The sequence below is a fragment of the Schistocerca cancellata genome, chromosome 4 (genome assembly GCF_023864275.1).
Source record: "Schistocerca cancellata isolate TAMUIC-IGC-003103 chromosome 4, iqSchCanc2.1, whole genome shotgun sequence".
NCBI lineage: Eukaryota > Metazoa > Arthropoda > Insecta > Orthoptera > Acrididae > Schistocerca > Schistocerca cancellata.
Window position 1 is genome coordinate 297,259,209 of NC_064629.1, and position 20,997 is coordinate 297,280,205.

At 43.2% G+C, this 20,997-nt stretch overlaps 1 protein-coding gene and 1 pseudogene across 1 annotated transcript in view; one reads left to right on the forward strand and one right to left on the reverse strand.

Moving 5' to 3' along the window:
- The window catches only part of LOC126184177 (uncharacterized), a 51,777-nt gene that overhangs the window by 12,629 nt on the left and 18,151 nt on the right, over positions 1–20,997 (forward strand). The window lies entirely within an intron of this gene.
- On the reverse strand, positions 5,681–5,798 carry LOC126185871 (5S ribosomal RNA; annotated as a pseudogene).

Consider the following 20,997-nt stretch of genomic DNA (forward strand, 5'->3'; position numbering starts at 1 on the left):
TTCTGGTCTTCAGTCCTGAGACTGGTTTGATGCAGCTCTCCACGCTACTCTATCCTGTGCAAGCTTCATCTCCCAGTACCTACCTACTGCAGCCTACATCCTTCCGAATCTGCTTAGTGTATTCATCTCTTGGTCTCCCTCAACGATTTTTACCCTCCATGCTGCCCTCCAGTACTAAATTGGTGATCCCTTGATGCCTCAGAACATGTCCTACCAACCGGTCCCTTCTTCTTGTAAAGTTGTGCCACAAACTTCTCTTCTCCCCAATTGTATTCAATACCTCCTCATTAGTTATGTGATCTATCCATCTGATTTTCAGCATTCTTCTGTAGCACCACATTTCGAAAGCTTCTATTCTCTTCTTGTCCAAACTATTTATCGTCCATGTTTCATTTCCATACATGGCTACACTCCATACAAATACTTTCAGAAACGACTTCCTAACACTTAAATCTATACTCGATGTTAAATTTCCCTTCTTCAGAAACGCTTTCCTTGCCATTGACAGTCTACATTTTATATCCTCTCTACTTCGACCAACAACAGTTATTTTGCTCCCCAAATAGCAAAATTCATTTACTACTTTAAGTGTCTCATTTCCTAATCTAATTCCCTCAGCATCACCCGACTTAATTCGACTTCATTCCATTATCCTTGTTTTGCTTTTGTTGATATTCATCTTATACCCTCCTTTCAACACACTGTCCATTCCATTCAACTGCTCTTCCAAGTCCTTCGCTGTCTCTGACAGAATTACAATGTCATCGGCGAACCTCAAAGTTTTTATTTCTTCTCCATGAATTTTAATACCTACTCCGAACTTTCCTTTTCTTTCCTTTACTGCTTGCTCAATATACAGATTGAATAGCATTGGGGATAGGCTACAACCCTGTCTCACTTCCTTCCCAACCACTGCTTCCCTTTCATGTCCCTCGACTCTTACAACTGCCATCTGCTTTCTGTACAAATTGTAAATAGCCTTTCGCTCGCTGTATTTTACCCCTGCCACATTCAGAATTTCAAAGAGTATTCCAGTCCACATTGTCAAAAGCTTTCTCTAAGTCTACAAATGCTAGAAACGCAGGTTTTCCTTTCCTTTATCTTTCTCCGAAGGTAAGTTGTAGGGTCAGTATTGCCTCACGTGTTCCAACATTTCTACGGAATCCGAACTGCTCTTCCGCGAGGTCGGCTTCTACTAGTTTTTCCATTCGTCTGTAAAGAATTCGCATTAGTATTTTTGCAGCTGTGACTTATTAAACTGATAGTTCGCTAATTTTCACATCTGTCAACACCTGCTTTCTTTGGGATTGGGATTATTATATTCTTCTTGAAGTCTGAGGGTGTCAGGACTGGCTCTCCCAAGGCTGTCAGTAGTTCTAATGGAATGTTTTCTACTCCCGGGGCCTTGTTTCGACTTAGGTATTTCAGTGCTCTGTCAAACTCCTCACGCAGTATTAAATGTCCCATTTCATCTTCTTCTACATCCTCTTACATTTCCATAATATTGTCCTCAAGAACATCGCCCCCGTATAGACCCTCTATATACTCCTTCCACCTTTCTGCTCTCCCTTCCTTGCTTAGAACTGGGTTCCCATCTGAGCTCTTGATATTAATGCAAGTGGTTCTGTTTTCTCCAAAGGTCTCTTTAATTTTCCTGTAGGCAGTATCTATCTTACCCTAGTGAGATAAGCCTCTACGTCCTTACATTTGTCCTCTAGCCATGCCTGTGTAGCCATTTTGCACTTCCTGTCGATCTCATTTTTGAGACGTTTGTATTCCTTTTTGCCCGCTTCACTTACTGCATTTTTTATTTTCTCCTTTCATCAATTAAGTTAAATATTTCTTCTGTTACCCAAGGTTTTCTACCAGCCCTCGTCTTTTTTCCTATTTGATCCTCTGCTGCCTTCACTATTTCATCCCTCAAAGCTACCCATTCTTCTTCTACTGTGTTTTTTTCCACCATTTCTGTCAATTGTTCCCTTATGCTCTCCATGAAACTCTGTACAACCTCTGGTTTAGTCAGTTTATCCAGATCCCATCTCCTAGAATTCCCATCTTTTTGCAGTTTCTTCAGTTTTAATCTACAGTTCATAGCCAATAGATTGTGGTCAGAGTCTACATCTGCCCCTGGAAATGTCTTGCAATTTAAAACCTGGTTCCTAAATCTGTCTTACCATTATATAATCCATCTGAAACCTGTCAGTATCTCCAGGCTTCTTCCATGTATGCAACCTTCTTTTACGATTCTTGAACCAAGTGTGAGCTATTATGAAGTTATGCTCTGCGCAAAATTCTACCAGGCAGCTTCCCGTTTCATTTCTTACCCCCATTCCATATTCACGTACTACGTTTCCTTCTCTTCCTTTTCTACTATCGAATTCCATTCACCCATGACAAATTTTCGTCTTCTTTCACTATCTGAATAATTTCTTTTATCTCATCATAAATTTCATCAATTTCTTCATCTGCAGAGCTAGTTGGCATATAAACTTGTACTACTGTAGTAGGCGTGGGCTTCGTGTCTATCTTGGCCACAACAATGCGTTCACTATGCTGTTTGTAGTAGCTTACCCGCAATCCTTTTTTATTCATTATTAAACCTACTCCTGCATTACCCCTATTTGATTTTGTATTTATAACCCTGTATTCACCTGACAAAAAATCAGGCTCCTCCTGCCACCGAACTTCAGTAATTCCCACCATGCCTAACTTCAACCTATCCATTTCCCTTTTTAAATTTTCTACCCTACCTGCCCGATTAAGTGATCTGACATTCCACGCTCCGATCCGTAGAACGCCAGTTTTCTTTCTCCTGATAACATCGTTCTCGTGAGTAGTCCCCGCCCGGAGATCCGAATGGGGGACTATTTTACCTCCGGAATATTTTACCCAAGAGGACGCCATCATTTAATCATACAGTAAAGCTGTTCATCCAAACTTACGGTGTATGCAGAGACTGGCCAGGAATTTGTGACCGAAATGGGCTCTCCAGGTGACCAAGCGTCTAGGAAAAAATATACTGTGAGCAGGGCGTGCGATGCATGGACCATTTATGTTACCTTAGTTTCCAAGCAGCTGTTCGCGCAGTGGAGAGAGTACAGAACGGTAGTCCACAGGTCGTGAAGTCGAGGCCCAGTGCGGAAACTCGCTTTCAATTTTTACGTCACTTACACTGCAGAATCAACCAAAATAATACCCAATGTATTTTATTAATAAATATTTTCATACACGGCATGAAAGGGAAAGAGAAAGGCAAAGGAAAATTTAGTACCGGTTATAATTTACAGGAAGGGATTATAAGCCATGCACGAGAACATCCCATATAAAATTACACTTACTATATTACCGTTGAAACTTTACTAATTTACGCGTGCAGGGGCGATACACATCAAAAAACTATGGAAGCAGTCGTTTTCTCGGCATCTTGTACACGTTATAACTGCCACATTTCCACAATTACGAGGTTGTTTTCAAATTTGTCGTTCGGTCTGCCGAGCGCTGTTAGCAAGCGGGGTGCAATAAGCCCTTTTGAGGCCAACTGAGAAGCTACTAGATTGAGTAGCGGCACCTGTCTGACATACGGCCGGGAGAGCGATGTGCTGCCCACATACTACTCAATATCCGCATCCAGTGATGCCCGTGGGCTGAGGACGACACGGCAACCGGTCGGTACTGTTGGGACTTCATGTCCTGTTCGAAAGGAGTTCAGTTTTTAAGTTTCTATAGGAAAACAAATTTACCCTACGTTCATAAAACGTTCTCTCTCATTGAAGAGTTTGGTACCAAACTACGCGTAACGCACCAAGTAGTTAAATATTGGCGAGGACAGCTGGTTCTAATCGGAGGAATGTACCATGTGGTCAAAATTAAAGTGCAGCCACTCACGGAGGTCCAGCGTGGGCTTCAATTAGTGTATGGCATCGAAACTTGGTAGATATGCTTATGCGTTAATGCGGAACAGATTTATGCTGGAAAATATAGCAACAATTTCGGCAATCAGGTGCAAATCTGAGAGAAATACGTATAGAAATATCCCCAAACGCAATGGATTAGGAACAGGACGTGGGTAGATAAGGTCAAACATTTGAGGAAGGCGAAATGCTGATTTGATTACTAACCGCCCCCTTACACAATCTGTTCAGTTTGAGCATCGGAGGCGCCGATGAGATCCTGCATGCGTAAAACGTGATCAACAGTTTCTCGCAGTAGTTGGGGTAGAATATGAGCAACGCTTTCAGGTCAGGTAGAGATCGAACATGGCCTGGTAAAAACGCTGTTTGATATCCCCAGAGCCAAAAGCCACATTCAGGTAAAGTCATATCGCAGGCCATGCATCTGGAAAACCCTTGGAGATATGTTCTCGGAAGTTTGCATTAATAGATCTGTCGTTGAGTGAGTGACATGAGGTAGTTTCCACATAGTTGCTCTCTTTCAAAGCAGGAATCACACGCTGTACATGGAGGTGTCGATATCGTGCGGGTGTCACGGTATACCTGACAGGCCCTCTGGGTACATTCTCTTCAAAGAAGAACGGATCGAGAATAGACGTTCCATATGGCGAATGAAACTGCTCTTCGTGTATATCAGTGTTTAACAGTACCCCTAATTCGGCATATCTGTGTATTCCCTGTACCTCGTAGTTTAAAATGTGCCTGGTCACTATGCAGAATATAACGTGTCAAACTTCGATCCGTGACAGAAACCTAATAGTAAATTCAGAACGTTGCTGCGAATCATGAGGTTTCAGTTGCTGCATCGTCTGTATCTTTTAGTGTACCGGTGTAAACAGACGGCGCAACTTTCCGTGCCGTTGCCCACGGGACGGAAACTTTTCTTGACACTGCACATGCTGAATGGTCAGTTCAAAAATGGGTCTAAGCACTGTGGGACTTAACATGTCATCAGTCCCCTAGACTTAGAACTACTTAAACCTAACTAACCTAAGGACATCACACACATCCATGCCCGAGGCAGGATTCGAACCTGCGACCGTAGCAGCAGCGCGGTTCTGGACTGCAGCGCCTAGAACCGCTCGGTCACAAGGGCCGGCCATGGCCAGTTAACCTACGTTTTCCTAGCTGCGGGAGTTCGTCGCAGTGTGCTGCGGAATACGCTTACGTCTTGCGCTGTACGATGCGGGCCGCAGGGTGCTGCGTGCAACGTTTTCTTTGGCGCGGTGCGGTGCGCGTCAGAACGTAAGGAATGAATTTCTTTTTAGAATTGGGCAACTGCATGTGATAGTGATACAGGAACTACCTCCTGATACTTACTTTCACTATGAAAATTTTGTGCTATTGAAATAAAAATTTGGGACTTAAAGTTTTTTTTTTTTTTTTTTCGCGCTACTATCTATCACGCCGTATCTCCTAAACTGTAATACAACGTTCTAACTAACTTTATAGGTGCCTTCAGTGGTATATGTCGATAACGTCTGCAAAAGTTCTCGCTAATAGAGTCGGTAAAAAAAAGTTAACTCCTCCCGAGCAGGCCATGAAGGCCCAACGGGACTGACCGGCCGCCGTGTCATCCTCACTCATAGGCGTCACTGGATGCGGATATGGAGGGGCATGTGGTCAGCATACCGCTCTCCAGGCCGTATGTCAGTTTCCGAGACCGCAACCGCTACTCCTCAGTCAAGTAGCTCCTCAGTTTGCCTCACAAGGACTGAGTGCACCCCGCTTGCAAACAGCGCTCGGCAGACCTGATGGTCACCCATCCAAGTGCTAGGCCAGCCCGACAGCGCTTAACTTCGGTGACCTGACGGGAACCGGTGTTACCACTGCGGCAAGGCCGTTGGCCCAGAGACGGTAATAGTGAAGTAATAAATTAACATGTAACATCTGACGCGGAACTTTTACCAAACCAACGTCCAAAATGTAAACGACAGACTTCTTCCCGTTACATTTTGTGTGTGTGTGTGTGTGTGTGTGGGGGGGGGGGGGGGGGCGAAAGCAAGAAAAAGTTTCGGAAAGGTTTGCAATAATTTTACCGTTTGTTGGAAGTCAGTGGGTGCTATAGTTTCTACTAGACGAGAGCAGTTTCGTGCGGTTCGTTGGGCGCGACGCTATTTCCTGTGCACTGCAAGGAACTTTCTGCTAGGCCCGCGGCAGTGCAGTGCAGCGTGGCAGTACCAGCGGAGACAGGGAAGGCCAAAAATGCAGCGCAGCGCTCGAGCTAAAAACTTAGTTTTGGCACTCCAAAAGTTCATGGAAGTTACGGAAGAGGAGGACTGTGTGTTACTGGGAAGAGTACTCAGGAAGCGCAATGGAGTGAGACGAATGTTCTTCCGTCGTGCAGAAGGAGCATACAAAATTTTAGTTAAGCATTTGCTCGACGATGCGGAGAAGTTTACGGCATTTTTGAGATTCACACTCAACCAGTTTCGTTATTTTCTTAAGTTAATTGAAGACAAACTGGGAAAATGTATTACATTAGACGTAAGACATCTAAATCATACTCCACAAGCCACCTAATGTGTGGCGGACGGTACTTTTGGTACCATTATCTGATCCCTCCAACCCTGTTCCACTCGCGAATAGTTTTATTCATTTTTCTTCCAATTTCTGACCAAATTAAGTCATTTTTTAATTTGATCTCCCCTCTCGGCGTCGGCCATATTCCACAAAATTTGCTTTTCGGAAACCAGTTCGGTAAGTTACTCATCCTCTGAGACAGAAAAGCGGTCAGCCGACATTTCTGGTGATTGTTTCTATAACAACTCTGTTAAAAATTGTCTGTTGCCCGTGCGCGCGAAAAAAAAGTGGAGCTATCGTCTCGCTGCTGCCCAGTTCGACTACCCCCGCTCCTCCGGCCAAGTAAATCGCTGCGACGTGCGGGAGACCACCTCCCGAAGCACGCAAGCGTTTCTCGCAAACGGAGCCCGCTGCTGCACTGCGTTGCCTGCACCCTAGGGAAACTGTCTCGTATGTTTGCATCGTGCGAGTGAGCAGCGGGGTCATGCACGCGTTTTACGCAGCACGCTGCGGGAAATTCCCGCAGCTAGGAAAACGCAGCTTTACTGCAACAGCAACGTCGTCAGTAACTTCCACCGGCATAGGACGTATTCCTCTCCCATGTGCCACACCAAACTCATGAGTGTTTTCGAATTCCATCATATCCTTCAAACCATTTGATGACATCGAATCTCTCCTCAGAGCAGTCGGTCGGCGATAGCCTCTTAACGGAACGTTGTTCAGTTGCTGCCGTTAACGCCGAACGGCTTAACTACACTACTGACCATTAAAATTACTACACCAAGAAGAAATACAGTGCTAAACGGGTATTCATTGGACAAATACATTATACTAGAACTGATTGGGTGCATACATTCTGAGAAATGAGTACCTAGAACAACCACATCTGACCATAATAACTGTCTTGATACGCCTGGGCATTGAGTCAAACAGAGCTTGGATGGCGTGTACAGGTACAGCTGCTCATACAGCTTCAACACGATACCACAGTTCATCAAGAGAAGTGACTGGCGTATTGTGACGAGCCAGTTGCTCGGCCACCGTTGACCAGACTTTTCAGTTGGTGAGAGATCTGGAGAATGTGCTGGCCAGGGCAGCAGTCTAACATTTTCTGTATCCAGAAAGGCTCGTCAGGACCTGCAACATGCGGTCGTGCATTATCCTGTTGAAATGTAGGGTTTCGCAGGGATCGAATGAAGGGTAGAGCCACGGGTCGTAGGACATCTGAAATGTAACGTCCACTGTTCAAAGTGCCGTCAATGCGAACAAGGGGTGACGGAGACGTGTAACCAATGGCACCCCATACCATCACGCCGGGTGTTACGCCAGTATGGCGATGACGAATACACGCTTCCAAGGTGCGTTCACCGCGATGTCACCAAACACGAATGCGACCATCAAGATGCTGTAAACAGAACCTGGATTCATCCGAAAAAATGTTTTGTAATTCGTGCACCCAGGTTCGTCGTAGAGTACACCATCGCAGGCGCTCCTGTCTGTGATACAGCGTCAAGGGTAACCGCAGCCATGGTCTCAGAGCTGATGGTCCATGCTACTGCAAACGTCGTCGAACTGTTCGTGCAGATAGTGGTTGTTTTGCAAACGTCCCCACCTGTTGCCTCAGAGATCCAGACGTGGCTACACGATCCGTTACAGCCATGCGGGTAAGATGCCTGTCATATCGACTGCTAGTGATAAGAGGCCGTTGGGTTCCAGCACGGCGTTCCGTATTACCCTCCTGAACCCACAGATTCCATATTCTGCTTACAGTCAAAGGATCTCGACCACCGCGAGCAGCAATGTCGCGACACGATAAACCACAATCGCAATAGGCTATAATCCGACCTTTATCAAAGTCGGAAACGTGATGGTACGCTTTTCTCCCCCTTACACGAAGCATCACAACAACGTTTCACCAGGCAACGCCGGTCAACTGCTGTTTGTGTATGAAAAAATCGATTGGAAACTTTCCACATGTCAGCAGGTTGCAGGTGTCGCCACCGGCGCCAACCTTGTGTGAATGCTGTGAAAAGCTAATCATTTGCATATCACAGCATGTTCTTCCTGTCGGTTAAATTTCGCGTCTGTAGCACGTTATCTTCGTGGTGTAGCAATTTTAATGGCCAGTAGTGTAACAGCGCACGGTCTCTCTCCTGGATAACCATACCGTTCACTCATGTTATGTGTTGTCAGATGATATTGTGGACACCATATCGTCATACAGTGTGCAGCACCAGAAGGGTAATGACAGCCCACACTGGTTCTCCGTGAGTAGCTGCACTGTAATTACAATCACTCGGAATTTTCATGTAGTCTTCTCTGGATGAAATTCCTTTTTCTCTCCCGATAAGAGTAGTTTTGAAACTTCCTGATAAAATTACTTCCCAGCCTATAAAAACAGACATTGCAAGTCAGCACTAGAGAAGTGGATATGGGGTGACTCACTCTAATACTGCACGACGTCTCATATCTTAACAAATCTCGACGTATAGTTGTGGATTTGACCTCACCAAGAGTCAATTAACAGAATAAATTTGTTCTCCTGCACGTAGTGCTTTATCACATCTGTCGTAATAGTTTTGTATATGGCTGTTAAGTTCCCCAGATTCAGATGTAAGAATGACATTTCTGTGTTTTGCCTTTACATTTACTTTTCTACATCTAAATTTACACTCCGCAAGTAACTGCATGTTGCATGGCGGTGCGTACCTTATGCTGCGTGCTGTCATTTCCTTTGCTGTTCCACTCACAAACAGAGCGGGAGAAAACTGTCTGTGCCTCCGCAAGAGCCTAATTTTTTATCTTCGTGTTCCTTACGCGAAATATACGTTGGCAGAAGTAGAACCGTCCTGCAGTCACTCTCAAATGCCAGTTCTCTCAATTTTCCTAATAGTCCCTCGCGAAAAGCACATCGTCTTCCCTCTACAGATTACCATTTGAGCTCACGTGTGTGCTAACCGAACCTATCGGTGAAATCCGCCCTTATTTGTGGACACGAATTTTTCTGTCTCAAGGAAATTATGTTCGACCTGAGACTTTGGTTAAGAACTCTGCAGCACACTGAAGGCAAGGATATAGGTTTGTAACTGTGCGTGTCCGTAATTTTATCCTTCTGATATACGGGAGTCACCTGTGCTTTTTTTGGTCGCTTGGAACTTCGCGATAAATGAAAGTTAAATAAAGGGGCAAAGGCCGGTACAGTTCTCCTGCGTGAATGATTTCTTTAATGCGAAATTTGAAACTTCAGCTTTCCTTTTGCTTTCTCCTACTGCCACATCGGACTGGTCGACGACTGACTGGATAGAAGTTTTCGACCCGCGTAGCTATTTTATGTAGGACCAGAATTTTCTTGGGTGCTCTAAAAGAGCTTTCGCTAATGAATGACTGTGGAAACTGTTACATGCTTCGTGCGTAGGTCTTTCCACAGAAATTTCTACCTACCTTTGCCTGTCATCTGTGCGTTCTTTTTGAACCGAGAATGAAACAGCGTTTGCTTCCTCAGCTTTTTCCGAATTTCCTCGTTAAGTTGCGGCGGATCTTTCCCGCCCTTAATCCACTTACTATGCACATACTCCTCCGAAGCAAGATTTACTATTTGTTTAAACTTTGCCCATAATTGTTGTACGTCCACCGTATTGGAGCTAAATGATGTCCATTCATTACCTAAATGGGATGCTAAAACTGCTTACCTGCCCTTCTAGCATAAACAATCTTCTAGCCTTCTTCATGAATATCGTGTATTTTTTGAAGGCGTGAATAAATACAACACAGTGAGTATTGTTTCGGTTTACTTGCAGTGTAAGTAAAGCAAAAACTGAAAACTAAAAATAACTAGGGTCTAGATACCGCGACATCCATATTACCGTTCTATATTATTTCCGCTGCGCCAACCACTTCCCGGAAATCATACTAACACAAGTGGATCGCGCTTCGGCCGATCCGTGATAAAAATGTTTTTTTTTTTTTTCTGAAGCTCCCACTTTTATCACTTCACTTCCGGCCAAGTACTGCATATACAATAAATTCGTGTGTACTCAATGATTACGAGTAGGCACCGTTCCATTTTGGGTACAAGCTCGGACCGTGGAAGGAAATCGGCCGTGACATTTCGAACGGACCATAGCTGCATTCGCCTTAAGCTATTTAGAGGAATGACGAAAAACTTGCATCTCGAGGGCGGGTCGGAGATTTCAACCGAATGTGTCTTACAAGGGGAGGCCACGACGTTTGGAACGCGGATTTACAGCAGACGTCGTACACTCGTAGTACTCCATTAGGACAACAAAATGTTTAAGCAGTAGCGCGTACTTCTCAAGCGTTATTGAGAAAATAGCAAGATAATTTCGATCGTCAAATGTCAAATACACCTGTGCGTGGGCGTTTTTACCAGGAAGCGCCGGCAGGCGAGTGGTTAGCGTTCAAGCCCTGTAATTGTTGGGTCGTTGGATCGAGTCCCGCTCGTCAGTTTTTTCTTTCTAACACAGTCATTTTCTTTACTATTTGTATTACAGTTGATTTAATGGGAAAAATACGTGTAATCGGATGAACTTTTGTTAAATTTACAATGTTATTTGGCAGTCTACAAATCTTTATCACGAATAATATAATATTCATAACTACCGACTAGTAAACGGTCAAACGCATAAAGTTATACTAAAAATGTATGATTGTCCGTGATTTGAGAAATCCCTTATACCTGGAAGGAGCCCGAAACGACTTGTTACCTCCAAGTTTTGACAGGCACAGACGGCTTTCGAAAGATGTACAATTAATCTCGCTTTCGACACTACGATTAAAAGTTGCGGGATGGTATTTTTCGTAAAAACATGAAAAACAAAGTTAAACGGCACCAGCTGCATTGAATAAATGCTATGTTTCCGCACACGCAAGGCCTTTTGAGGTTTTCCGTTGACAAACAAACCTAGTTCACATTTTCAAAACCCTCTCTTTCAGCCGATAATTTGGAAGCAAACCATGCATAACGCAGCATTGCCTTAAATATCGGCGCTGATCATTGGTCATGCAGTATCGAGTGTATTGTGATAGTGTCCTCACGAGAAGCAATTTCTCGTTCTCTTTCGATTACATACGAACAATTTTGAAGGAACAGACAAGCATACATTTTCAGTATCACTTCATGCGTTTGGCCGTTTACTAGTATCTAGTTATGAATACTACATTACTTTTCGTCAACAAAAATTTGTAGACTGCCAATAACATTGCAAATTTAATAAAAGTTCATCCGATTACACGTATTTTTCCCATTACATCAGTTGTAATATAAATAGTAAAGAAAATGACTGTTAGAAATAAAAAAAACTGACGAGCGGGACTCGATCCAGCGATCCCACAGTTACGGGTCTTGAACGCTAACCACTCGCCTGCCGGCGCTTCCTGGTAAAAACGGCCACGCACTGGTGTATATATTGGACGACATTTGACGATCGAAATTACCTTGTTATTTTCTCAATAACGCTTGAGAAGTACGCGTTACTGCTTACACATTTTGTTGTCCTAATGGAGTACTACGAGTGTACGAAGTTTGCAATAAATCCGCGTTCCAAACGTCGTGCCCTCCCCTTGTTAGTGTTCTAGCACTGCACCATCTCGCTTCGTACTCTCCGTGCTAACATCAGTTAGTGACATCGCAACCACCACCAATCCATACTTACATGTCTATAAAGGCACGGCGGGACGCCATCGATGCGCAGAAAATGCCTGAGAGAACTCCAGCATGACTTCCTATGCCGCCTTAGTCTCGGCGCTATTCCTTCTAGTTAAGTACCTTTCTCAAACCCCTACACATCACATTTTGAACATTTCAGTGTAATGTAGAGAAGACGCAGATCCAAGGGAGAGGGCGTGCTAATGGTCATGACTCTTCCCCCTCCCATACTCAAAGGAAGATGAAAGAAATCCGGCAAAAGCGTTTGTTTCCGCATAGGCCTACTGCATCAATCTCAAGATTCCACAGCTAATATTCGCTAAATAAAGTAGCATGAACATTGAAGTATCTTTAAAATGGCAGATAATTTAAAAAATTAAAAGCTACACTCAACATGGCATACTTTCCAATTGCCTGAGCAGGGGACTGACCATGTGAATGCGCTTACGACGTGATCATTAACATTCTAATCATGTAAAGACATAGCCAGGCTGACCTTACCTGCTATCTACAACAAATCCGCCACAGTTAGTTATGCCCACAAGTAGAAGCGACAAATTACAGGAAGTTCAATGAAGGAAGACAAAAGGAAAGATCGTCCACTAAAGACGTAAGGCTGACTTCGTGAAAGTAGGTGCTAACAACCGAAGAAACAGCATTTCCCTAATTTACACACTCACAACCATGGGCTCCAGACCTGTGTTAGCACTACGATTTGAGTGAAATACTGCTGATAATGGTGAGTGCATAATTGCATTACACTGTGAAAATTATGACGTTGTAAGAGTTGGATGCCATTATTCTTAATTTGCAATATTTCCCTGAATGGCAGTTACTTAGATGTAACAAAATGAAAAATAATAATAATAATTATTATTATTATTACACAAATCATACGCATCTGTCGTGTATTAAAGATGTAGATAGTAATACTGTAAGCCTCACCCTCCCGAGCCGAACCCTGGATCAGCGACTTCTATGGATTAGCAAAATAATTGTAATGATCGTTCGTGGGACACGGCGTTTGTGCTACAAAATGAACTCCACAAAAAATGACAGCATACTGACGATAGTGAGCCTCTTGAATTTTCAAATGCAACTGCCTGATTGAAGTTAACCACTGTTAATTAACTCGGAAAAGGCGCCATGTATCAGATTTTTTCTGAACAATTATTTTTAAGCGCAGTCTGCCCTGCAGCACCGTTACAAGCTTTTCAGATTGGTTCTAACCACTCTGTATATATAAAGGATACTCTTTTTTTTTATTTTGGCGTGATCAGTGTTGGGCCCCATGCTAATTTTATATAGTCTTTTTAACTTCTCTTAACATTTCTGTAGACGTTACTGGAGATACTGCTTTAACTTACCACTGTCTCAAATGGGATACAATGAGGACGTATTAAAATTCAGTTAAAAATTTGGAGTAAAATCTCCACAAAATCTACAGTAATGATTTGAAGGCAAAATAATAAATTACGCCAACAATGAAGATTGGGCATGTAGACTGATACCGGTCCGACCAAAATAAAAATAGACGTCACTTATCAATAGCATTAATTTACTTCTATTTGCAGCAACAAATTTTTAAATAGATATACAAAATTTATTTCCTGATGTTTACGAATTTTTGACACTTTTCTTGTTACTGAATTGAGATGAACACCAATTTAGTAAGTTAGGAAGAACGACAATCATAAAATATACAAACGATATCTCTAGCCGAGAACGAACTTGCCTACTGGACGCAGCGAGGCCAAGTTGACTGCATGCTGTTGACACGGGATTGCGGCGCTAGGGATTGACTACGCTCTGCGGCAGCTGCTCCGTGCTTGGTCCCACAGTGTGTGTGGTTGCTGCTATTGCTACTGCTACTACTACTACCACTACCACCACTGTTTCACAGATATTAGTTGCCAATGCCTGCGGTCACAGAGGCCGACCCTCCTGCCCTCTGTTTTCACACGTAGTCCAACGTGAAGTAAAGTCAACTGGAAATGTAAATCTTTTCTCTTGATATTTACGAACTTAACATTTAATCAGCGGGATGTTACAGAACACGTCATAACATGCACATCGGGTATTGAAATAAAACTAACTGGAACAATAAAACTGGAAACGATATTTCAGAATGGAAGTAACACTTTCATACTTTTTTTCTTTTTAAGTCTTAATAATGGGCGATGGACTTGGAAGTGTCGACCATGGCCTATTAGTTGGGACCATAGCGGAATTTGCCGAGGAAGACTGTGGATAACTCAAACCAGGATGGATGGATCACGTACACAAGGCGATTATCCCTACATGAACAGCTTCCCTACATCCGTACACGTTTTAGCAACGAACAGATGTAAAAACGCAATCATGCGAAAATATAGTAGCGTGCAGCATTTTCCCCTATTCCAGAAATTGCAGTGAATTTCAGGCCCGTAATGGCACAACGTAAAGAGCGTGAAGTTATCTGCAGGATATAAGAGGTTGTTAAAAGGAATGTCTTCAACGTGGATTTGAGTTTATGTGGTTTGTAACTAACTGGCTTGAATGCTTGTGGAAGGGTGCTAAAATATTGAGAAGTGCTGCACAACTTTCTCAACATTATTTCAGGATTTGCTGTCAACATGCAGATTGTTATTCTGTCTTCCATTTAGTGAATGAATGCTGTTATTTTTCAAATTACTGATAACAAAGCTAATAAATAAGATGCACTGCACCGATACAGAAACATATTTTCTCACAAATGTTACTTCTCAAATGGACGACTAATTGTTGTATGACTACACTCTTAGCCGGCGGGTGTGGCCAAGCGGTTCTAGGCACTTCAGTCTGGAACCGCGCGAGCGCTACGGTCGCAGGTTCGAATCCTGCCTCGGGCATGGATGTGTGTGATGCCCTTAGGTTAGTTAGGTTTAAGTAGTTTTAAGTTCTAGGGGACTGATGACCTCAGATGTTAAGTCCCATAATGCTCAGAGCCATTTGAACTGCACTCTGAACTCTGCCATGTACATGATGGCCCACGGGAAATATATTTTCAACTGGCCAACTTGCTAACATGTAGATGTACTCACGCCATCTAGTGCATCTAATCGGACCCGCATAGTATGCTGTTCAGTTCAGTATGGAACTTCGCCAGTGCAGGTGCATTTGAGGGCGTGGACGAGTTCTGTCTTGAGCTGAACGCTACATCTGTCACACAAAGCGCCGTGGAATGAAACGCAATTTCCATGTATCAGACAGGAGGACAATACACAGATAGATCAAACAATGTCGTGAGAAGGCATCTATAATCATTGTGAAGCATATGGGAGCTGAAATGACAGTTCGAACACCGGAAAACGTTTGAAGACTGCGTGCAGATCTGAAACGAAACCCAGAGCGATATCTGTCGCCATTCTGGAACATCGTAAATACATCGTGGATCTTCTGAGATGATTATTGAACAGGATTTAAAATTCCTTCCTTATAAGATGCATGTGGCTCAACAGTTACGGCAGGGGATAAAGTGAGTAGGCGCAATCTCTGCACACCATTACTGGACAGCATTGACCAGCCCGCCGACACGGTAGTTCAGCGTGTTCGGTCAGAGGGCTGCTCGCCCTCTGTAGTAAAAAACAGAGTAAAGGAATCAATGATCAACTTGAACGGATGTCTTGTGACGTCCGCCCAGAGCAAACACAACGAACAATACCGAACAAAATGAAAAAAAATAAAAGAAAGTGGTCAGCGCGACAGAATGTCAATCCTAAGGGCCCGGGTTCGATTCCCGGCTGGGTCGGAGATATTATTTTTCAGAAACGAAGCATGGCCTGCGGGTCACCTGTCGTTCAAGCCCCTGACTCTTTGTTGTGGGATCATCTCAAAGAACCGATTTTTTTTTTACGGCGACTCAGCAATACTAATGAGCCGAAAGCTGCAATACGGGAAGAGAAAGTGGCCATTTCTAAGGAAAAGTTGGAGAACGTGATGAGGAGCTTACACGAATGTCACCAGCAATGCATCGCCAATGATAAAAGCTATGTGTGTGATGAACTTCTTAGGTTTAGCTTTCCAGTAATGGCAATGGGTATAGAACAGCCATCTGTGTTGTAATATGTAAATTTGTGCTAATGTAATACCTTAATAGAACACATTAAATTTCTCCGTGGGCCACCCTGTAGCGTAGCGTGACACTCAGATTACTAAAGGCTTGGTTCAAATGGTTCTGAGCACTATGCGACTTAACTTCTGAGGTCATCAGTCGCCTGGAACTTAGAACTAATTAAACCTAACTAACCTAAGGACACCACACACATCCATGCCCGAGGCAGGATTCGAACCTGAGACTGCAGCGCCTAGAACAGCACGGCCACTCCGGCGGCGATTACTAAAGTTTTTTGTGTAGTAGTAGGAGGCACCGTAACAATGCTGTATGGCAGTCACCGAAAGTTCGCCTTCAAAGTTAGGTACGACGAAGCGTAGCAGTCGCTATGAATTTACCCGACCGTAATAGAAGAGAAGAGAAGAGAAGCGAAGTAAAGTAATTGAATTGGAACGAATCGATCGAAGGAGATGAAGTCAACGGAGATGAGACGACATGAACCGATAATACTGTAAACCGTTCAGATATGGTGAACTTAAAATGTAATGAATACGTAGTCACGACTGAACATTTGTGCCTGACCAACCCGTCTAAGGTCATCATAAGTCCACTTTCTCAAGAAGCTATAAATGTTTACTTAACTTTACGAAGACATTCGAAGTGTTTTTACACCTACAGCGCCTCAATGACGATCGAAGATCGAAAGATGACACTATAGTTGAGCAGACGAAACTTGAAGGAAAAATTAATCTTATCTTAAAAGAAGGTACTTTTAAAATCTACCAGCCATTGTCACTACGTCTAGACCAATCACAGCTTGGGAAACGGTATCCCGTATCTGCAGTGCAAGCGCAAGTCATCGTCCCAACTTACTGAACACAATTTCACAATGAAGGAAGTTGCGCTCGGATCACACTTCCTGCTAATCCCTACGGACTGCTTAGTTAACCCAAGACTTTCCACGGAGTAATTGTGTTAAACATTAATAGTGCTTCATGTCTTCTCCTAAAAAAATCATAAAATTCCTCTCCTTAGTTCAAACAATGTTACTTGAAGCAATACCCGGTTACATAGGATCGAGGATTCTACCTGCTTCTACACAGCCGGATGCATAAAAAGCTTTAATTCCAGCTCTCATGGATGCATCTCATTCGTATATTCAGCGAGCCTGCTTTCACTTTCAATGATATTTCCGTGAAACAAAGAAGCCGGACTTACAAAATTTGGAGCAAGACGCAACCGTTTCTTCAGGCTAGTATATTAGGAACTCAGACAGCCTCAGCCATTTCAAGTTGCTTTTAAATGAGGGGGAATAGTGCATCGTAACTATTCTGAATGGTACACAGCTCAAGATTGGCGTCAGCTCTCCGAAGGAAGCAACGATGTTATACCCACTCGTTATAATCTAGAGGACCCAAAAAATTAATCGACAGGCCTCCACGTAATACTCACTAAGCGAATGAGTGGTAATACCTAGAAACGGCAGTTATTCATGGCCAGTTCTTAGTGTAACTAAAATATTTTTCCCCCGATGGTTTCAACCGTAAATGTTAGGTATAAAATTTCTTTTATTGTTGCCAGATAAGTCAGTGGTTAGGCAAACAGGTGTTGAAATTAGCACGCGTAATTGCTTCGAAGTAGAAGGGCAGACATATTCCTATTCAGTCGTCCTGATTTAGCGAAATCTAGGCGTTTGAACCTGCGATGACGACCTGTGATCTTCGCATCGGAGTAGATAGTGAAACTGTGTCTCGGACGCATGCTACTTCATTAAAATAGACGATCGGTTTCGGCTTCGCAGCTGTCACCAAATTTAATAGCTACAGGACCGACACGTAAGCACGTAATAAATACATAATTACACGCCTACGTGTCGCTAATGCAGTATTATCAGATCTGATGATGGCTGCAAAACTAAAACGGATAATTAATTTTAAAAAGGTGGTATATGCCAAAGACATTGATGGTTAGAATCTAATCCAGATGTGGGATTCCTGTGGATTGTCACTTTGACGTGAGTTGGGAAATTCCTTGTTCCACATACGAACAATCAGCGCTGATTCTCAGTCTTAAATTCGGGACGCCAAAATCCTTCTAACCTCCTCCACACAACCAGATTGGAGTGACAGCTATCTTGTTGCGTTATGACGTCGCCTGAACGATGTAAAAGATCGCGTACTCGGGTGTAATTGGATCCTGGAGTACTTTTCGCAGAAAAATATTCGCTATTTGCTCATTCATCAGTTGGCGGAAGGATGTACACGAATTTTCAAGAAAAGGAAGGGTTACGTCTATCACTTAGAGACGAAATCAGTAGAAAGTGCAGGGAAGCTAAAGCGCCTTGGCTGAAAGAAAAATGTGAAGGAATGTAAAAAGCAACAGCCGTAGGCAAGAGAGATTCAGCATATAGGAAAGTCAACATAAATTTGGGTAAAATTAAGAGCAATGATATTTCACTGTTTAACTCCAAGCAATGCGCAGAAATATTTCAACACTACACTGAAGGCCTCTACAAAGTGGAACTGCCTGCTGAAGTGATAGAAGATATGAGCATCGATTTGGAAGACATAATATTCAGCGTTAGTCAGTTTAGAGAGGAGTTCGGATGACATGATATCAAACGAGGCAAAAGGGATCAATAAAATTCCTTCTGAATTCCAGACTCACTGGGGAGGGGAATGTGGGTTGGTAAACAAATGGTTATAAAAGTTAATGTGTAGACTGAGACTGGAGTAATACCGTCGGTCTTCAGGAATATCATCCTCCAACCTATCCCAAAGATAGTAAACGCAGATAAATGCTAGAATTATCGCACAACAGCTGAACAGTTCATGCATCCAAGTTTGACAAGAACGATACGCAGAAAAATGGGAAAGAAAACTGAGCATCTATTTAATAACGATCAATGAGGCTTCACAGAAGGTAAAGGCACGGAACGCGGAGTTCCGAATTGGCGCTTGATAAGGAAGCTAAGACTTAAGATAAGTCAACACGTTCGTAGGATTTGTCGACTTCGTAAAAGCTTTTTGAAATGTAAAACGGTGCAAGGTATTCGAAATTGTCATAAAAATATAGGTATAAGCTATCAGGAAGGACAATTAATATAAAACACATGAAAGAACAGAGCAATAAGAATGGAAAATAAAAACAAAAGTGCTCGGATCAATAAGGCGTAAGGCATTGCATGTATTCTCTCCAACCTGTACTCGAAGTAGCAATGGCAGAAATAAAAGCCGCGCGGGATTAGCCGAGCGTTCTCAGGGCGCTGCAGTCATGGACTGTGCGGCTGGTCCCGGCGGAGGTTCGAGTCCTCCCACGGCCATCTGTGAAAAGACACAAGCGTCTTTAAAGGGTCGTTATTTTCTGAAAATAAAGGAAAGATGATAAAGCGCACCACTGACTTCGGGAAAACTTCAGAAAGAAGGAGCAGAAAGCTTCAGGAACAATCGAGCAATTGAGGCAGTTCTCACCTAAGCAACATAGGTAATTCGGCATATCATGCAGTTGGACCAGGGACTAACAAATAAAAAAAAATTGTCCATGTCTAACCACTACTACAAAAAATTTAGACAGATGACATTCTTACAGATGAGAAAAACTTCAATCATAGAACTCAGCTGTCACCTTTGTTGTTAAATAGTCAATTGTATAGCGCCCCGTCGTCCACCTAACGTGCCATGGGACTCACGTCTGAGACTTGAAAATAAGGTTGCCGTAGTTGCGAATTCGTCTGCACTGTTAGTTTTTTGCTATCATTTACAAAGTGATGGTTTTTCCGATGGAGTTAGCATAAGTATTCCGTATATATCTTGACATAAGTCGGACATATTCGGAAATACAACCAACAACTTGTTACGAATCTCTATAGATTGGTAAATTCATTCAGTTCCCAATACTACCGCCGCAGATCAGAAAGCGGTAGCATGTCCCTGTAAAACGCTAAGAGTGATTATCGATATAACTGTGGCGCCTGCAGGAATTGTCAGTTTAACTCATGAATTCATCGGGAAGGGCGTCACTTCAGTGTTCATGGTTGGAAGGCGTTGGCAATTTAATTATAACTCTGACGTGACAGCTTGAACCATAATTCGATCTGCTAATAACATGCATTAATTGATCCATGAATAACACGTGACAATTACACACTACTGGCCATTAAAATTGCTACACCAGGAAGAAATGCAGATGATAAACGGGTATTCATTGGACAGATATATTACACTAGAACTGACATGATAACTTTTTCACGCAATTTTGTTGCATAGATCCTGAGAAATCAGTACCCAGAACAACCACATCTGACCATAATAACGGCCTTGATACGCCTGGGCATTGAGTCAGAGCTTTGATGGCGTGTACAGGTACAGCTGCCCACGCAGCTTCAACACGATACCACAGTTCATCAAGAGTAGTGACTGGCGTATTGTGACGAGCAAGTTGCTCGGCCACCATTGACGAGACGTTTTCAATTGGTGAGAGATCTGGAAAATGTGCTGGCCAGCACAGCAGTCTAACTTTTTCTGTATCCAGAAAGGCCCGTACAGGACCTGCAACATCCGGTCGTGCATTATCCTGCTGAAATGGGTTTCGCAGGGTTCGAATGAAGGGTAGAGCCACGGGTCATAACACATCTGAAAATGAAACGTCCACTGTTCAAAGTGCCGTCAATGCGAACAAGAGGTGACCAAGACGTGTAACCAATGGCACCCTATACCATCACGCCGGGTGATACGCCAGTATCGCGATGACGAATACACGCTTCCAATGTGCGTTCACCGCGATGTCGC